The 6,655-nt window shown below is 37.8% G+C and overlaps 1 long non-coding RNA gene across 2 annotated transcripts; it reads right to left on the reverse strand.

Annotated features, from left to right (window-relative positions):
• Positions 1 to 218: 218 nt before the first annotated feature.
• Positions 219 to 3,545, reverse strand: LOC113008032 (uncharacterized). 2 transcript variants are annotated; one of them, XR_003269980.1, is made up of 3 exons: positions 1,338 to 3,545; positions 516 to 684; positions 219 to 334 (listed from the first exon to the last, which is right to left on the reverse strand). It is a non-coding gene; the product is annotated as an uncharacterized LOC113008032 (long non-coding RNA). The 2 variants fall into 2 exon arrangements; XR_003269979.1 differs by having other exon boundaries at positions 859 to 3,545.
• Between the last annotated feature and the right edge of the window lie 3,110 nt (positions 3,546 to 6,655).

Here is a 6,655-nt window from a genome sequence, read left to right on the forward strand (position 1 = left end):
AGGCATCTGTTGTGGCTTTTTGTGTGCATGTGTGCGTGTGTTTCAGAGTAAGTACGGAGAGATGTGTTTTCATGTCCGTGAGCATGAGCTTGTTTAAAATGATGGAAGACAGATGATACCGATTTTTTTTTAGCATCACTTGTTCTTTTTTTTCCCATTTTTTTTTGTTTTTTTTTTTTACAATGCACTTCAGAAAAAAAAAGAAAAAGAAATGGTGGGTTATGGACCTTTTATAAATGCACCGCAGTATGCTGCCTCGACAGAACTTGCATTAGGCTGTGGCAGCTGTTTCCACACCGAATTATCAAACCTATTTGTATTGCCAGGAGAGGAGCTGAGGGATAAAGAGGCAAAGTGTAAATGTAAAACAAGTCATGACAGAATCTGACAAGAGACAGAAATATTCTCTATCCCCCTCTGGTGTTCTCTTTTACACTCTCTCAACCATTTTAATCTCCCCCTTAATACCATCCCTTCCAGACTCAACTTTGATCACTGTCATTTTGAAAACTTACAGGATTGGAAGGATTGAGACAAATGTATTATTCATCCCACACACCAATTCGGCTCTCCTCTGTTGTCTGTAATACACTTCTCTCATTTTCCTGTCAGTTTTGTCTTTTGTTCACTTTGCTCTGTCGAAGCCTCATAGGAAGGTACTGATCTTTGATGATCTGTAATGGACTACAAGGAGGAAAATGTCACAAAAGTCACAAAAATGTTTTTTTCAAATATAAAAGATATTGTAAAAAAGTCATAAAATCATAATTTGCACGTATATACAGTCTTAGGGTATTGATTCGCTAACTATGAAGAAAAAATATTTATATATTAGTAAAATATGGACTCAAAATTCACATCACTCCCAGAAGCAGTGGGGTTCTTCAGTAGTCTGTCTTGGATTCATGGTCTTGGAACAACGGACAGAAATGCCACCCTCGTATTTGTTTCATGAAGCAGATATCATGATCACCTTCAGCTGGCGTAAGCACTAAGCTCCCTAATCCAACCGGCACCTCAGAAAATCACACCCAGAGCTCATGAGTCAGGAGCTACGGCAATAAAGATGAATTGGAAATCACTACGAAGGCCTTGAAAAGTTGATTTACTCTGGCCAGAAGGGTTTAAAAGTAATCTGACAATTTGGAGGAGGAGCAGTGCAAAAACGCTTGGCATTCCAAAGTCTGATTGTCAAGCCAACAAGTTTACATTTACCCGCTGCAGCTAGGCTCATAGTGACAAAACTGAATCCTACGGTCATGCTGGATTTTTTAATGTGTTTAAACACAAGAAACTTTTGCTTTAGGAAGCAGAGCTTTGTAAAAGGAAACACTCACCTACATTTGCTTGCATGTTAGATAAAGTGAGTAAAAAAATAAATAACAGACACTTCATCAGCTCACTAAGCCTCTTTTTCTCTACTTCAGCATATACTGTGTGCAGTTACCTATGCATGACAACAAGCAGGGTAGATTTACCACTTGGAGCTTTTCGATAGCAGACATTTTGACTTGCCAGAGCAAAAATAGCACAGGTGAGACTAATTTGGTTTGTGATGGCTCAGTTCCATCAAGTGTCCCATTATGCTATGACTGTGAGCCAGAAAGCACTAATTTTTGCTCCAATGGCTCTGTGGTTTCAGAGAGATAAAGACAGCCTTCAACCTTTGATTTTTGTCAGCAAAAATGGCAACCGTACATAACATGCAGATATTGTTAGCTGTAAGAAATCAAGACTTTAGGCTAAAATGTACTTCTCAAGCAGCAGATGTATTAAAACACGAAACTGCTAATATAATTTAAATATTCTCTTAGTGTAGACAGTCCATAAAAGACTGAGACAAAGGGATACTGTATTTGACTAGAGTGCTTTTTAAATAGTGAATGACTTCACCCTTTATGCATGCAACTTTCCAGCATGGAAACCAGCAGCTACTTCCACCACCAATCTTCTGAAACTGACAGGCACTTCGTGCAGTGGCCCAGAGTGTGTAGGTGTGAAAGTGTTTTGAATTCACAACTCAGTTTTTACACATAAAACCAAAACAACGAGTGTGGCTTTTTTAGTTTTCACTGCTTAACGAATTTAACAAATCATCACCCACTGTAAGGTTTATGCTACAGCTGCCCTAAATCAACAGTATTGGTGATTACCAAAATTCTTTCTTTCATGTTTCTGTACTGGTTAATACGAGGTCAATCCCAAAAGTAAGGTCTCCTATTTCACAAATATAAACAGCTGTTTATTTTCTATAATATTTACATCATTTATCATTGAAGAATCATTTCTTTTTAATGCATTTTTGTTGACACTGTGGCAATTTTAGAATGCTGATGTTATACCAGCTTGCCGTCATGTCTTTCAGGAAGCATTGAACCTCATCTTTCACCTCTTCTTATGGCGGTAAACTTTCTACACCACTTGGTGCTGAATTTCAACCAGTTTAATGCCATTTGAGTTCAAAAATTGAATAACTGCGCGAACTTCATATTTGGCGGTAGCGTTCAAAGGGAGCTCCATTTTCAAGGGCTGCCAAGCCAAGATTGAGCATCCCAGCGAAACCGTGCATGCTCATTTGGGGGTGGAGAAAGCACCAATCGCAACAGTGTGGCCAACAGCCGTACGAACAGTTTCTCTACGTCCCCACAGCTTTGGATACCTTACTTTTGGGATTGCTCTCGTAAATAAAAGTATAATTTTTAGTTTCAAACAAGTTTCTGAAAGAACTCTAAAATATTTGCTCCTTGTTTCTGTTACAGGTGGTCTGATACATTTGTTAAGCACTGCGATACATAGATTGTTGCATGTCGCAGGCAAGACGTCAACATCTGGGACACCTGTTATTAATATGACAAGGAAAAAAGTAAGATAAGCCTGTTTAATTCAAGTTAACCCAGATTGGTTACCTTGGATTTAATCAATACAGAAAAAAGAAGTTTGACAAGTTCTTCTAATTATCTCAGAAATTCAGAGAAAACTTGTTTTTCTGAATTTACAAAAGAACTTAAAATCCTGAAAGAGCCTCTGTTGACTTCAAAGCTTGATTTAATGAGCAGTAATGACCTCCCCTTCCAATTAGTTTAATACACCTTTCTTTTGGTTTAGCTTTGCAACATTGAGATATACAAGCGTCTTTGTGTCTTGAGTCACCACAGAGAAGCCAAATTGAATTTTAGATGTGTCATCTTGTATCCTGGAGCCATACAGGTTCAGTGCCATCTTTACTACTGAAAAAAACTGTATCTCCCAATCTTTTCAAGTATGTCTGCAGTGGGACCATTATTGCACGTGAAATCTTTCAAGTCCAAAAAGACTCTTTAGGGATTTTAAGTTATATTGTTAATTTAGAAAAACAGAGTACATTTTTGTGTTTCAAATTATCTCTGAATTTCTGAGATAATTAGGATAAATCTTTTTGTTTTCATTTGCTTCCATAGCTTTTTGGCCATGCGTCTGAAATGCATGTCACAAGTTGATGGATCGAAATTTGCTGAAAAAAACAATGAGCTAGAATAGAACCAGCAAAGTAGAAAAGAATGTTTATAATATAGTATAATTATATAGTATTAGATAGCAAAGATTATAACTTTTACTAAAATGATGTTTAATATGCTATGATTGAATTATTTTTGTTAGCTTAACAGAGTGATTTGGATGCTGAAACTCTTTTGGCCACACAATTGGCATTGGTGGGATACACTGTGAGGAGATTTGTGTTGCAATATTTTAAGCAGTGCAAAACCACCAACAGTTCAGTCTTATGTCGCACCACTCATCATGTGTGATGTGTCATATATCATCCCATCTTGATGCTGGCACAGAGTGAGTGTTCAAACAGCTAGTCAGCATACCATATTTAACTTTGAATGTTCAATGAACTTTCACTGTCACTGTATTTTTTACCAACAAAGTGTTAGATTTGCACATTTCTTGAAGTTTGAAGACATTCTCTTCTCGTGCGTCTTGTTTCTCTTTTCTTCATTTTGGAATAGTTGAGAAATTTTGCGGGCAAGCTGATATTGTTGAAAGTCTGAATGTACAGTTGTGTTTGTCTTGCATTTATGTTGTTTTCTTTGCCACAGGTTGAGTTTGTGACAGATTTTTATTGGTCAAGGATTCTGATGATAATTTTAAAAAAATCTCTCCAAGACTTTATTTTTTCTGGAATGCGAACAAGATTTTCAGAGAAACCCTTTTTCTGCTTCCTACTACAGTCCTCCTACATCTTCTGAATCTGCTCGTGTCAATTATTTTAGCATTTAATTACTATGTTGTGGAGAAACATTGGCAAAAGAAAACCCCACCACCATCATCACCACTCAAAACAAAGGCAACATCTAGATCAAAGATCTCTTAATGCTGATAAAGGGCGATTGTGTGTTTTGGCTGTTTCGAGGTGGCCTAAAAAGATTTGAACCCTGTTTCCAAGATGTTTAAGGATAATGACTTTTGCAATGTTGATATACTGATTCATCCATGGGCTTAAAGACATTTTTTTGGGGGGAAAGGTTATCTTAGGATAAGGACAGCATTAACCCAACTTCCTGTGATGCCTACAGTCACACCATTGACTTTATCTCCACAAGTCCTTTAAGGTACCTCTCAAAAAAGACTTATTTCCCATAGCATATTTAACGGTAGCGAAGGCTGTACTGTGAAATTCTAACGGCAGCAATGATTACACAGAGTATGACCAAAACAATGAAAGATGCTGAAGAAAAGACTTCTCACAGTGTCACTGGCTCTGTCGATGTGGAATCCTTTATCTGACTCAATTTTTGGCCCGATTTAGAAATACATTGCATCACTTTGCAGCCCCGAATGTGTCCTCGGCAAACAAAAGTCAAATGTACAAAAATACCACAATGCTTGATCTCCTGTTAGTATTGTATCTGATTTTTAACGGGCTGAAAAATGTGCCACTCACTGTAAAAAGGTCCTCTCAGTTCTCAGTTAACTCCTATGGCGATTGTCATTATCAATCCTGCACAGAAATCTGAAGTGATCATTTAAGTATGTAATTTTTAACAGCGTTCTCTGAATCTGCTGATTAAAAACACACAATACATGTCCCTCTGAGACATTTACAAAGAAAACAACTGGTTAATGAAATTGCTGTAGAATTTACCTGGAATACAGAGGCATCCTTGCTTTTCAGGAAAGATTTGCATGCATTTTGATATCGCAACCCTAAGCATGATACTACATTTTACACCAGTATTTGAACGTTTTTACACTTCACGTTAAATTACAAATGGAAATATAGAGAGCTTATACAAGAAGTTATGTGTCAAAAATGTTTCTTGTCATGCTGTGGCAAGTGGACCTTTTTTCATCTTGGAGTGGAAAAAGAATGGGGGTCATATCAATAGTCTCATCTTACACTCGGAAAGTAACGTATTTTCCCAAATGTCAAAGCATTCCAAAATTTAAAAAGAAAAGGTTGCATAGCCAAACTGAACACTCCCCAGACACTTTATTAGGTACACTTTTCCATGCTCAGAAATGCTTTAATTCTTTTTGGCATGGATTTAGCATTCCTCATAGATTTTGTTCTATAATGGCAGGGTAGCATCACACAGTTACAGCACATCCATTGATGTGAATCTCCTGCTCCCCCATATCTCAAAAGACCTCTATTGGATTACAGTGAATTGACTTAAACTTTGTGACATGGCATGTTATCCAGCTGAGAGCAGCCATCAGAAGATGGGTAAACTATGATCATAAAAGGATGGACAGGTTAGCAATGCTAAAGTTGTCTGTTTAAAATGATGCACAGTCAGTGCTAAGAAGCTTAAAGTGTGCAAGAACATATTCCCACATCATCACATCTGAACCAATGCTGAAACGAAGGATAGATCCATGCGTTTATGTTGTTTACATCAAATTATGTCCCTACCATCTGAGTGTTGCTACTGAATCTTAAAGAAGTCCAGTCGCTTTTCTTTCCTTAGATTACCATGACCTGGATGACTGAGAACCTTCGCAGACAATCATCACATCAGTTTTCTATTGTCCAATTTTGTTGTGAATTATAACCTCAGTTTTCTGTTCTTAGCTGACAGGAGTGAGACTCGGTGTGGTCTTCTGCTGCTGTAGCCCATCTGCTTCAAGGTTCGTTGGACTGTGCATTCAGAAAATGCTCTTCTGCATACTTTGGTTTTAGTGAGTGGTTATTTGAGTTGCTGTTGCTTTCCTTTGAGCTTTAACCAGTCTGGCCATTCTCCTTTGACCTCTCGCATCAACATGGTATTTTCACCTGGAAAACTGCCACTCAGTATTTTCTCTTTTATGGGACCATAACCCTAGAGATAGCTGAGTGGGAAAATCCAAGTACAAACATCATGCCACATTCAAAGTCTTGTCAAAGTTTAGTCAAAGTTCGAAGTCACTGCATTCTGATGCAAAGTTAAAATTTCAGCACGTTGTTTTGATCATTTCGAAGAACATTTGGGTGCATTTTGCTGCCATGCGATTGGAAGTGGCCAGTGAGTGTACACAGCTTTGGGTAATTCACATGGCAGTAGATGCAGCCACACAGGTCAGCTATTAACAGTAATGAAACAATGGTGTTGGTCTTCCATCGTTTTGACCGCCCTTAACACGGTGACATTTTTTCACCAACTCAGTAAAGTATGCATTATATCAAGTC

Source organism: Astatotilapia calliptera, chromosome 16 (assembly GCF_900246225.1).
Source record: "Astatotilapia calliptera chromosome 16, fAstCal1.2, whole genome shotgun sequence".
NCBI classification, from domain to species: Eukaryota; Metazoa; Chordata; class Actinopteri; order Cichliformes; family Cichlidae; genus Astatotilapia; species Astatotilapia calliptera.